The sequence below is a fragment of the Microcaecilia unicolor genome, chromosome 1 (assembly GCF_901765095.1).
Source record: "Microcaecilia unicolor chromosome 1, aMicUni1.1, whole genome shotgun sequence".
Taxonomy (NCBI): Eukaryota; Metazoa; Chordata; class Amphibia; order Gymnophiona; family Siphonopidae; genus Microcaecilia; species Microcaecilia unicolor.
In genome coordinates, this window is record NC_044031.1 from 625,399,418 (window position 1) to 625,413,118 (window position 13,701).

Consider the following 13,701-nt stretch of genomic DNA (forward strand, 5'->3'; position numbering starts at 1 on the left):
CCACACATAAGTTACAGATGTATGGGGAAATGACTGGGTTTTTTTGGAAAATGTCCTGGGTAGAGTTGGGCACCTGGGACATGTATAACTTATCTGTTATTGACTCTGTTTATACTCTGCAATTGTTTTTAGAACTGGCAGCCCCGTGCGGTAGTCATTTTGCAACGTGGAATGTGGGGGGGGGGGCCTATCCTCCCCCGTGAAGCGTGCAAAAATCTTGACAGCGTTAAAAAGACACAACATAGAGGTGGCATGTCTTCAAGAAATGTGTCTTACAGATGTAGAGCGCTTAAAATCAAAGAGGCAATGGGTCAGGGAAGTCTCTTATGCCTCATCATGCGGTTGGCATGGAGGGGTGACAGTGCTCTTTCATAAATCCCTTGCGTGTAGTTGAGGAACTGAAAAAGGATACAGAGGATATATATTGCTAAAATTATGGTTACAGGGACGAGAACTTCTTTTATTAAATGCTTATGTGCCAACCCCCTATGATTCAAAATTCTATCCTGTCTTATTGAAGTTGTTATAACCATACTCTGGGACTGATCTTATAGTGCTGGGGAACATGAACCTGATTTTTGATCCGCAGGTAGACTGTTCCGCAACTTCTGCCTCATCCTTGACAGCCAGGACAGAGCAGAAAATGTTAAAAAGCGTTTGTACTGCTCTTCAACTGGTGGATGCATGATGTTTGTAACACCCTGAGGAGCGTGACTACATGCACCGTTCTAGAGCGCATGACACTCTTGCAAGATTGGATTTTTTTTGTCTCAGAGTGTTTATTTTCAACAGTAACGGAGGCAGTGGTGGGACCTGAGGAGGTTTCTGATCATGCCCTTCTAAGGTTAGATCTAGCAGCCCCCACACCATTACCATAAAAATCGGCAATAGAGATTCCCTCAGTATTTAGCTAACAACCCAGATTTTAGATTTTATTTGGTGAATAGTTGGGAACAGTATTTGAGCCATAATAAACAGCATGTTTCCCAGCCTATAATGTTTTGGAATACAGAGAAAGCAGTAATTTGAGGAGAAATAATATCGTATACGGCGAAAAGCCATAAACAATTGGGGGCTAGTATCAGACACCTAGAGAGTCAACTACGAAAAATGAAGTTGGCATATATTAAAGACCCACCCAAAAAGCTAGAGATGAGTATGTCACTACACAAATAGCTCTTAATTCACTGATACATGAACAAACATATTGTAGTACCATATACTATAAATATAAATTCCAGAAATTTGGGAACAAAGTTGGAAAACAGCCGGTGGTGAAGATCTGGGGTGGTTCTAGAACTATAGCCTCTGTCAGAGATAAACAGGGACATCTGGTCACGTGCCCAGATCAGATAGAAAATCGCTTTCTTTAATATTTTCAAGACCTATAAACACAGAGACCAGATATGCCTATATACTGCTATGGATTTACAGCCTGCTTCACTGTGGATTCTTTTGGATTCATATTAGGTAAATTAGACCTTTATTAGAGGTTCTAAAATCTACAATGATTAAGATATATACAATGATTAAATCATCTAACTAAAAGAAAGCTATAAGACAGATATATACATATTATACATACAACATCACTGGTCAGGAATTTCAGGCCCTTATCTAATCAGCCGGTAGGCCCGTTGCAGCGAAAGCCAGAAGTTTCTTTATAACCAGGAACAGTCTTTTCTGCACGATGCATCCAGCCACAGATGAGCCTCTGAGCTCTGCTGCAACAAGTCCCCCTTTTTGTTAAGCTAAATCTTATTTTCAGAGCCAAGGAAAATTACAGAATGCTTGAGAATAGGTAAACAAGCCATACTGTGGGAATGTGGTCACATGTTTCCCAGTCCAGTCGACCAATCTGAACTTGAAAACAAGTTCTATCTTTCCCTTCACATAACAAATTAATTAGAGCTGTGTCTTATCTTCTACATTCCAACTTATTTTCATACAATCAAAGTTAAACAATCATTTTTAAACAGAATTACATCTAATCACAAATACAGACCACGAGTGCACTTGTTGGTCAAGGCAGATAGAGCTGAAAAGCAATCTCTAAAATCCTTTTTATTACAGCCTATTAATGCCATTGAATATTTCTTAAGAGAGGCTAGCCTACCCAAATTAACAGAGGACACACTGAATGTTTTAAACGTGCCTCTTCGGGCTCAGGAATTACAGAAAGTTATCAGGTCGTTATGCTAGCATTCTGCTCCAGGCTTTAGTTGGACATTTTATAAGGCATTTTAGGATCAACTTATAGGGCCGTTAATTGAATACTACCGAGAGGTAGTGGATAAAGGTGCATTACCACTATACTCCAATGTAGCACTTATAACACTAATTCCTAAACCAGGTAAGCCCCGTGATGTAGCAGATTCATATTGGCCAATATCTTTACTTAATGTTGATGTGAAAATTTTTGTAAGAGCTGGTGGAATATCTTCTGATGCTGGTTGATCAGGTTGGTTTTGTTAAGGCAAGCAATCAGTGCTTAACATCAGGAAAGTGCTCTTGGTCATGTCCTACTGTCAGGCAAATGACATCCCTGCCGTGGTGCTTGGTCTGGATGCAGCCAAGGCATTTGACCAGGTACTGTGGCAACATCTCTTTGTGGTATTGCGTGAGGTAGGAATATCAGGGTGGTTTTTACAGGTGGTGCAAGCCTTTTACTCTTTCCTGCAAGCACAAATTTTGATCAATGGAGGTTGCACAGACTTTGAAATTGGTAGAGGCACATGGCAGGGAAGTCTTCTCTCGTCCCTATTATTTGTTCTCTCCCTGGAACCCTTCCTTAAAGTATTGACTCAATCAGACACAAGGCTTATGCTGCAGGGTCACTTAATCACTACTACTACTACTAATAATAATAATTTCTCTAGTGCTATAATATGCTGTACACATTATATGCAGGTACTTTCTCTGTCCCTAGAGGGCTCACAATCTAAGTTTTGTACCTGGGGCAATGGTTAAGTGACTTGTGCAAGGTCACCAGGAGCTGCAGTGGCAATTGAACCCAGGTCACCAGGATCAAAGCCTGCTGCACTAACCATTAGGCTACATCATGGCATACACAGATGATGTTTTGTTGTTCCTGATGTCTCCAAGAGAGGTGTTGCCATACTTGTTAAGTCTGGTAGAATTCTTCGGGAGTTTCTCAGGATTTACACTAAACTTGTCCAAATCTAGAGCACTGCCAGTGTTGCTCTCGGTCCATGCTAAATGGACGGGAGATTTTCTATTTGTCTAGGAAGAAAGAGCACTACCTTATTTAGGAATTTTGCTACCCACTGATTTGAAAAAGCTGTATTCATTGAATGTTAAACCATTGTTAGATGATACAGAATTTAAATTGGACCTTTGGAGGACCTATCCCTTGTCAACTTGAGGCCGGATACACCTGTTCAAGCCCCCAAATGGTTAAATGTTTTTCAGCTTCTCCCACTTTTTCTCAGACAGACTGAAGAAAAGAAGCTTCAAAAATTTTGCAAAAATATTTGTGGTTAGGAAAACATCCTTGTCTCCCCCTGGCCACAATTCAGACCCCAAAGGCATATGGTGGGATGGGTCTGCTTAACATTCGCTATCTTACAGTGACCAGAAGAATGAGACACATCAACGACTGGTATCGAGGTACAGAGTCATTCTCTGCCATATCACTTGAAACTAGCTTGCTTCCTGGGATCCACTTTAGTCACATGCTTCACACTTCCAAAAAGTTGCCAAGGGGTGCTTTGGTGGACTTTGAATTCCTGAAATCCGCAATAGCAGTGTGGCGGTGGATATGCTGGCACTTTCTTTTTTCCTCAAAGGTGTCCCCTTACCAGTGCGTTTTTTCTAGCGAAAATGTGCCAGTACTCAAATGCCAGGCCACCCTTCAGGGATGGGGTGATCACTGAGGGATCCACCCCACAGTAGCCAGGTCCCCTGCAACCAGTCACAGAATCTATGGCAAGGCAGAATTTGTATATAGAGCCTGAGCTCTTTCATTAAAACTTGGGGACCATGGGTCAATTTTAGCAAATAATGGAAAAGGTGCCAGTACTCAGTACCCCCAAGTACTCCAAAAAAAGCCCTGCCCCTTACTTATCCATATGTGATAACCCAGACTTTCTTCCTGGTCAAGGTAACTTTGTGTTCTGTGCCTGGGCTGAGAAAGGCATCCACTACATATTTTATATTACATATAACCAAGAGGAGAGAAGTGTGAAATCATTTGAGGGCTCATGGTTTGCTGGATGCACATCAATTTGCCTATATCCATATTAAATACTACATCACATCTCTACAGCGGCAAGATCTCACCAAAGAAGTTCAAGAAACACTATCGGAGGCCTTCACAATGGGGTCACAGCTGCCAGTGCAGTTAAGGTTCTACCATTGTTTTTTAAAAGATAATACTCCAGATATTGACTGTAAATTGTTGGCACGAAATTGGTTGACAGATCTTGCAAAAACTATAACTGAAAGTCAGATAAAAGATTTTGTACTATGTTTGCCTAAGCATTATTGTAATATGGTACATTGAGAAACCATATACAAATGTATCCTTAGAGTGTATATTTCCCTGCATAGGGCCTATTTGGCAGGCATTGGTTCCCATGATAAGTGTCCTAAAAATGTGGGCACAATTGGCTACGTTGGGCCACATGTTCTGGCATTGTCCAAGGATAGAGGCCTTTTGGAAAAGCATTCACAGGTCAGTGGTGGACATGTGGCACTACACAGTAAGGTATGACCCCTTATTGCTTTTTGGTAAATATCTTACTTTAATGCCAACTCCACCAGGATTTAAAACCTTTTTTTTTATCAAGCCATTCTTTATGGCCTTAAGATGATCCTGTTCTATTGGTTCCAGGATGCAGAGCCCTCATACCAGTGGTGGCATATGCAGCTTCTGGTGCAAATGAGGATGGCTCACAGTGGGATTCATGATTGGGATACCTAGTCAGGCTGCAGATTCCTGGAAACATGGGAACCTCTTTGGCAGACTATTGGGCTCATTTTTGAAAGAGAAGGATGTCCATCTTTTGACATAAATCGGAAGATGGACGTCCTCCCAGAGACGTCCAAATTGGAATAATTGAAACCCAATTTTGGATGTCTCCAACTGCAGTCCGTCGCAAGGACATCCAAAATTCAAGGGGGTGTGTCAGAGGCGTAGCGAAGGCGGGACTTGGGCGTGCCTAACACTTGGACGTCTTTGACCCATAATCAAAAAAAACAAAGACGTCCTTGACGAACACTTGGATGTTTTCACCCAGACGTGTTTTTCTTACGAATAAGGCACAAAAAGGTGCCCGAAATGACCACATGACCACCGGAGAGAATCGGGGATGACCTCCCGTTACTCCCCCAGTGGTCACTAACCCCCTCTCACCCTCAAAAAACATCTTAAAAATATGTTGTGCCAGCCTCTATGCCAGCCTCAGTTGTCATACTCAGGTCCATGACAGCGCATGTAGGTCCCAGGAGCAGTTTTAGTGGGTACTGCAATGCACTTCAGACAGGCGGACCTAGGCCTATACCCCACCCTACCTGTTACATTTGTGGAGGAAAGAGCAAGCTCTCCAAAACCCACCATACCCATATATAGGTGCCCCCCTTCATCCGTAAGGGCTATGGTAGTGGTGTACAGTTGTGGATAGTGGGTTTTGGGGGGCTCAGCACACAAGGCAAGGGAGCTATGTTCCTGGGAGCATTTTATGAAGTCCACTGCAGTGCCCCCTAGGGTGCCCAGTTGGTGTCCTGGCATGTCAAGGGGACCAGTGCACTACAAATGCTGGCTGCTCCCACGCCCAAATGTCTTGCATTTGGACGTTTTTGACATGGACGTCTTTGGTTTCGAAAATTGCCGAAAGTCAGAAATGTCCTTGTCTAGGGACGTCCATCTTGTTTTGAAAATATGGGTTTCCCCACCCCTGGATTTCACCATTTTGCAAGGACATCCATATCGCAACTTGGACGTCCCTTTCAAAAATGCCTCTCCACACCTCCCAGGGCTCGCCATTTTCTGTTAAATTGCTGGTCATGTCCTCCATGATACTTGGCTTTATGGGGTATGTGGAAGTAGGGAAGGGTAGGGAAAGGGTGGATTGGTTCTTGATGAAGAGAAAATGTAAAATTCTGTCATGTTTATGCCTTGTATTTATTTCAGTTAACAGATTTCACTATAAAAGGCTCCTCTTTCATATTTGCTTGGTTCAGCCAATTATTGCATGAATCTTTCACTAGAATTGGGCTTTCATTTGCTCTTGTTTGTTTTAGGATGTCTCTCTTACGTCCCTTTGTAATTGATGGATCATTATATAGTCTACTTCATTTTACAGAACTGTATCCTTATTTCTCAATCAACTGCTTCATGTTCTGTAATTTCACCTAGGTGAAAATGTGAGATATGTTAGCTTGGCTCCTTTCTCTATCACAATCTCTTTCAGAAAGCATTTTTGGAATGACAATTTATATACATTTTCTCTTTCTATCTCACTGTAGTGTGGCTTTGGTCTCTTCTGTGCTCCTGTTGTTAGCAAATTACAAACATTTATGGCATGACAACTTGCCTGCATTGATTTATTGTTCTTACTGTAAGTTGTTGCATCTTCTCACACTTGTCATGCCAGGTTTGAATATTGTTCCCTTATCGCGCTGAGCATCACTTTCCAGCACTGCAATTGTTAGCAGTGATAGCACTGAGCCAACAGTAATGTCACTGTCTGGGAGTTATGGTGCTGGTGTTGTGAGAGATAAAGGAAGGGATTGCTTTCAGAGCAAGTGTAATTAATGTTGAGTTCATTATCTGCTTGGCAGGTTATTTTCTTCTAAGCATATGGTCAGTGATCTTTCTCACTTCTTTCATGCAATGCTGACACTGGTCTGAGACTACTCTCTATTCCTCTCACAGCCTTTAGTCCCTCTTCCCTCCCTCCCCAGCACTAACTAGTCCAGAAAGAGAACATTTATGTTTGTCAGTGGTAGCTTGTGTGCAAAAATTGGGTTGTGCTTTAACCTCATGAGTCCCTTAAAATCTTCTCTAAGTTCATTTGAGGTGTGGTTTTAGGGATTCATTCCTCTTGCTGAATAATGAAAGTATACTGTGAGGAAAAATTCAAAAAATGCACCTATAATTTCTATAACAGCACTGCAGTCCCATTCAATTATGTTATTAAACCGGTTGCCTCAGTGGTGCAACTCACTGATTTTAAGTGTTTTCTGTCAGCAAGATGTACAGCACCAACCTCCTCATCGACAAACTGAGACAATTACATTTTAGAGAACAATGTTGGATATTTCAACAAATCAGTAACTTCATGGGGTTTAAATCTTGACATTGAGTTTGGATCCTACTAAATTTTTGGATTCTTCTAAAGATAATATTGAAAAACATGCTACACTATTGATTTCCTTTGTTTCCACTGATAAAAAGTTAGAGATTTTGAAAGCATACTTTAAAACAAAAGATATTAATTGTTGTGGTTCAAAGAATTAAGATGTTCCCTGGGATATCCAGGCCAACTCAGATGAGACGTAAGGCTTTCCTGCAGCTAAAGCCCAGAGTGTTGGCTGCAGATGGTACATTTTTTCTTAAATTTCCATGTAAATGTTTGGTTAATCAGGGGCCAAAATACAACAAAAAGCACCAGGAGCCTTCAAAAACGGGACACAGTTCCTTTAATTTGAAACAAGTTTCCAATATGGACTTTGTTCTGTACTTTCGACCCTCTCTGTGTTGTTACATTGCTTAATCAGGGGAACAATTCATATATATTTCTAGATACAGCTCATTTGGAAAGCTTTCTTTCTACTAAAGCAGTAGAGTTACCTTGAAACTGGAAATGCTGGTTTAATTTAGGGTTATATTGTTAATTACCAGGCCTGCATTTGAATAGAATATAGCTTATAGTTTTATTTCTTTAGTAATTTAGTCTTTCTACTGTTCTGAGTAATGTGGACGATGCAATTTTCCTTATTTCTTTTGCTATTCCTTAAGTTTGAATTTTGTGGCATTTTACTTTTATTTACTTTTTGTAACTAATTTTAAATTTTAATAAAAATAAAAATAAATAAATCTTGACATTGAGTGGATGACTTTATTATGAATACAAGGGTTTAGGTGAGAGAACCCTAGGCACTTAATAGGTAAGCATGAAGTGTAAGTATATCTAAGACGCTGCCGCCATTTTTACAGACAACTGACGTATGAATCTGGTATAACTGGCAATATTATTTTGAAGGTAAGAGCTTTAGGTTTAAATATGTGGGAAGAGATCTTTTGCTATAGCGGTAAATGAGTAATTTTTCTGCTTTATTCCAGGGAATAATCCTTGAAAAAACTGGAATAGTGAAACATGCATGTCAGATGTTAGTCCCCAGCTGGCATTTTTGATTCTCATCTTCAGGTGAGGTTTGTTTTTTTTTTTTAAAGATAAGCACAAAAAAATCTATTTCTTAAAACAAAAGTATATAAGGTCACCATTAGGCTCATTTTCGAAAGAGAAAGACACCCATCTTTCGACATAAATCGGAAGATGGGCGTCCTTCTCACAGGGTCGTCCAAATCGGTATAACCAAAAGCTGATTTTGGACGTCCCCAACTGCTTTCCGTCGCAGGGATGGCCAAAGTTCAAGGGTGCGTATCGGGGGAGTATCGAAAGCGTAGCAGGTGGACAGCATATATCTCCAGTGTCCATAATCTCTCCCATTATTTCTCTCATGCCTAGCATCCACTGTGGCCTGTCCCTCCCTGTTTCCAAAATTTCTCCCATTCCTTCCCTCATGCCCAGCACCCCCTCTCTGTGACCTGTCCTCCCCATGGCCAGGATCTCCCCCATTCCTTCCCTCATACCCAGTACCTTCTCTTTAACTTGTCCATCCCTATGGCCAGGATCTTCCCCATTCCTTCCCTCACACCCAGCATCCTATGCGGCCTGTCACCAGTGGTGTGCTGGAGCTTGCTCGCAAGAGCCGTTTGTTATTTTTTAAAGAATTTTTGGAGCCGGTTGTTAAACTTTAAAAACCGGCTCCCAAAATTTGAGCTCAGGTGACTCGGGTCTTCTCCTAGTGGCGGTGGCATCCAGCTGCCCTATGGCTTGGGCATCTTCTTCCCCTACTCAGTACCTCTCTCTTCCAAAGTCTTTATCCCCCTGCCCCCCCCCCCCCCCCACACACACACACATACACACCCCTTCTTTGAAAGTGATGTGCCACAATTAATTTTTTTAAGCCGTGCCGGAACACATCAGCAGGAACAGGCTGCTTTCAGCCAATCCTAGGGGCCTTCCTTCAGCCCTTGGGGATGGGACAGGCTGAAGGAAGGCCCCTGGGATTGGATGAAGCAGCCTGCTCCTGCAGCTTGTTTGCCAGCATTGCTTAAAAAAATTAATAGAAGCAAGGAGGTTGAAAGGAGGATAAAGAGGGAGAGAGCAGAGAGGTGCTGCTCCTGGGGGGGGGGGGGGGGAGAGGGCAATGAGGGAGACAGTCAGGTACTGCATCATGGGGGGGGGGGGGGGGTAACAAGGGAGACAGCCATCCAGGTACTGCATGGGGGGAGGGATGGAGAGAAGGTGCTGCATCAAGAGGAGTAGGCACTAGGGAGGAAGAGCGGTGCTGCATAAGAGGTGGCTCAAAGAGGGACAGAGATGCTGCATTATGAGGGGTGCAAGGAGGAAACGAGGTGCTGGACAGGGAGGTTAGTAAAGGAAGAAAGAGATTTAGAGAAGAGAATGAGGAAGAAAAGGGGGCACAGAGAGGGAAAGAGGTGCTGGAGTTTGGGGGGAGGATTGGAAGGACAAGAAGAGAGGTCACCTGCGGGGAAAGAAGGAAGAGGGAGAAGTGCTGACCCTGCAAAGGGGAGACAGAACAGGAGTGAAGGAAGAGAGACAAACACATGCTTGGCCCCTGGGGGGAGGGGCATGGGGAGGTAAGAGAGAGGGAGAGATGCTAGCATGTGGCAGGGAGCATATAGACACAGAAGAGTTATGTTTGACAGGGCAAGAATAGGAACACAGAGATGGGAGATGCTCAACATGGCGGAAAGACAGGGGGTGATGCTGGGTCAGACAGATAAGGTTGCAGAGAGAAGATGGATGGTGTACATGAAGAGAAAGGAAGTGCCAAATAGACAAGGAGACTCTGGTGAAACAGTTAAGAGAAGAAAGAGGAAAGCAGAAACCAGAGACTGGGACCAACATAATAAGTAAAATAAAATAACCAGACAACAAAGGTAGAAAAATAATTTTATTTTCTATTTATTGATTAGAATATGTCAGTTTTTGGAATGTACATTTGCCGGAACTGTTTTAGACATGACTGGGGCCCACAAGAAAAACTTCTCTCATTGGTCTTCAATCACCAGAATAGCAGTGGTAAATCTCCATCTTTGAGATGGGCCACCCTTGGCATCTCTGAACTCCTTTATCTTTACTGGCAGGGATACTGAGCCCCACAAGCCAAATTGCGGCTGCTCCCAGCTGCTTGTGTCTGGTTCCGATGCATGCCAGGACATCTCACAGCTGGCTATGCCCGGAGAGAGAGCCTGTTGTTAAAACTTTTCTAGCACATCACTGCCTGTTTCTCCCTGTGTCCAGAGTCTCCCCTATTCCTTCCCTCATGTCCAGCACCCCCTCTCTGTGACCTGTCCCTCCCTGTGGCCAGAATTCTACTCCCTAGCATGCCCTGTCTCCAGGGTCAGTCTTAGGCAGGGACGACGGGAACAGTTGCACAGGGCCCCATGCCTCCAGGGGCCCCGCAGTGCTCCCTCCCGCTCCCCACCATTGAAGAGCCGGCGCAACCCAGTAAGCTCAGTAAGCATGGCAGAGGGGCGCCACAAGCCATGCTTACCGCCATGGGCGCCTCACATTTCCAGCCCCAGCTGCAGGCAGCTCTCAGTTCTCACCTGCCAGCCCTCAGCTTCCCGACAGCCCTCCTTTCTTTCCTGCTGCCCTGAGTTTAAATCTTTTATTTTACCTCAAGTCGCAGCGGCGGTGGCGGCAGTGAAAGCAGCAGGCTCATCTCCAGCCTTCCCTTCCCTCTCACTGTCCTGCCCTTGTGGAAACAGGAAATTACATCAGAGGAAGGCAGGACACTGAGAGGGAAGGGAAGGCTGGAGGCGAGCCTGCTGCTTTCATTGCCACCACCGCTGTGACGAGGTAAAATGAAAGATTTAAACACAGGGTGGCAGGAATGAAAACGGGGATATTGTGGGAGAAGAGGGTGGGAAGGTGGGACTGGGGTTGGAACTGGAACTCAGGGGCTGAAAAGGGGGGCAGGTGGGGGCTAGGGTGAGTCACTGGACATGGATGGGCGGGGAGGGCAGGGGAGAGAAGAGAAACCAGTGGACATGGACGGTTAGGGGAGGGCAGAGGAGAATCGCTGGACATGGATGGGAGGAGAGGGCAGGGGAGAGGAGAAATCAGTGGACGTGGGTAGGAGGGGAGGAGAGGGGGCAAAGGAGAATAGCTGGACATGGAGGGGAGGGGAGGGCAGAGGAGAATCGCTGGACATGGATGGGAGGGGAGGGCAGGGGAGAGAAGAGAGTTGCTGGACATGGATGGATGGAATGGAGAGCAGGAGAAATGCTGGACATGGATGGAGGAGAGGGAAGACAGGAAGGAGATGCACATGGATAGAGGGGAGGGGAGAGTGGAGAAATGCTGGACATGGATGAAGTGGAGGGCAGGGAAGAGAGGAGAAATGTTGGAGGGAAGGAGAGACAGGAAAGAGATACACACAGATGGAGGGGAAGGGAGAGAGGAGGAATGCTGGACATGGATGGAGGGGAAGGAAGACAGAGGAGGAGATGCACATGGATTTAGGGGAGAGAGCAGAAATTCTGGACATGGACGGAGGGGAGGGAAGACAGAGGAAGGAGATGCACATGGATGGAGGGGAGAGAGTTGAAATGCTGGACATGGCTGGAGGGGAGGGAAGAGGAAGTGAGATGAACATGGATGGAGGGGAGGGGGAGGAGAAATGCTTGACTTGAATGGAGGGGAGGGAGGACAGAGGAGGAGATGCACATGGATTTAAGGGAGAGAGGAAAAATTCTGGATATGGATAGAGGGGAGGGAACACAGAGGAAGGAAATGCACATGAATAGAGGGGAGGGGAGAGAGTTGAAATGCTGAACATGGATGGAGGGAAGGTAAGAGACAGGAAGTGAGATGAACATGGATGGAGGCGAGGAAAGAGAAGAGACATGTGGACATGGATGGAGGAGTGGAAAGATAGAGGAAGGAGATGCATATGGATGGAGAGGAGGGAAGAAAGAGGAAGGAGATGCATACTGGCAGAGATGAGGGAAAGGGAAAAGAAGAGAAAAACTGCACATAGATGGAGAAAATAGGCAAAAGCTAGATCCACTCTATACCTCCTCCAGTCAAGTCCGCGGAGGACCCAGTTTTTATCTATGGATGTAGGGCAAGAAATGAAGAAGAAAGGAAGAAAGTAAAGAAATAAATGGAAAGGAAGCCCTGGAAAATGGAGTTAAGGGAACAGATAGAGAGCAGCAGAATCAGAGACTGGGACCAACATGATCAGACAAACAAAGTCACTAGACAACAAAGGTAGAAAAGATAATTTTATTTTCATTTTAGTGTTTGGAATATATCCAATTTGAGAATTTACATCTGCTGTCTTATTGTAATGTATAGCAATGTGTTTCTGTTTTTCTGGTATTGTGCTGCATGCAGAGTCTGTATGCTAATTTGTTTTGTGTCATTTTGGGTATACTGACGCTGTAACAGCTTACAGAAAATATTTATAATGATTAAAAAAAAACAAACAAGTTGTTTTTCTTCTCCTGGACTGGTGTACTATTTTCAGTGATTACTGTTTATATGTGCTATGGCTGGTAAAAGGGGTGTGGCTAAATCCAATATTGACCAATTCAGCACACTATTAGCAGCCAAGTTCATATGAAGTTAATTATGTTCAGTGGAAAATAAATCTGTTGGCTCAGGCTGCTCGCTATGTGAATATTCAATCACTATTTCATTATTGCTAAGAAGTATTACAAATTAAGAGGATTCATTTTAATTCATTTATGCAGTCCTTACATGCACATGATTTTGCTTTTTAAACCCAAGTGTTACTTATGATAGCATTTTACATATTTGAATTAGTTTTTCTGTACAAGTTTTGCTTGATTTGTCTTTATTTGAAATTTAAAACTGTTTAAATCACATCTTGTCAACAAGGGGCGGGGCTAGGTGGGATGGGGGGGGGGGGGGGCATCAATCTGGTCTGCACAGGGCCCCGCAATTGCTAAGACCGGCCCTGCCTCTCTCTGTCCAGTCTGTCTAGAATCCTCTTCTATCCCTTGCTTCATGTCTATCATTCTTTCCTGCCCTCACAACAGGAAGTTGCATCAGAGAGGGCTGGACACAGCAGACTGGAAAGGCCCCGGAGTGCCTTTGTGAATCGCAGGTAGCCCGAAAATATAAGCTGCAAGCACTGCAGCGGCGGCAGGGGAAGGAGAAGGAAGCTACAGCAATTCTGGACCATCAGGAAGAAAGGTAGCGAGCGATGCTGGACATAGGGAAGGCAGAGGTGTGTTGGTGTGAGAGGAGGGGGCTGCAGGGAAAGGGAGACCCATGTGGGGGGGGGGGGGGGGGGTTTGCAGAGACCCATGTAGCTGGGGGGGCGTGGGGTGCTGCAAACTGAAAAAGTTAGGGAACTCCTGGCTTACGTTCTTATTAGTTTGTTTCA

At 44.3% G+C, this 13,701-nt stretch overlaps 1 long non-coding RNA gene across 1 annotated transcript in view; it reads left to right on the forward strand.

Moving 5' to 3' along the window:
* Positions 1–13,701, forward strand: part of LOC115481430 — a 48,337-nt gene that overhangs the window by 18,282 nt on the left and 16,354 nt on the right. Inside the window, exons 2-3 of the long non-coding RNA XR_003943961.1 lie at positions 8,309–8,393; positions 13,352–13,508. This is a non-coding gene — a long non-coding RNA (uncharacterized LOC115481430). The remainder of the gene's footprint in view (positions 1–8,308; positions 8,394–13,351; positions 13,509–13,701) is intronic.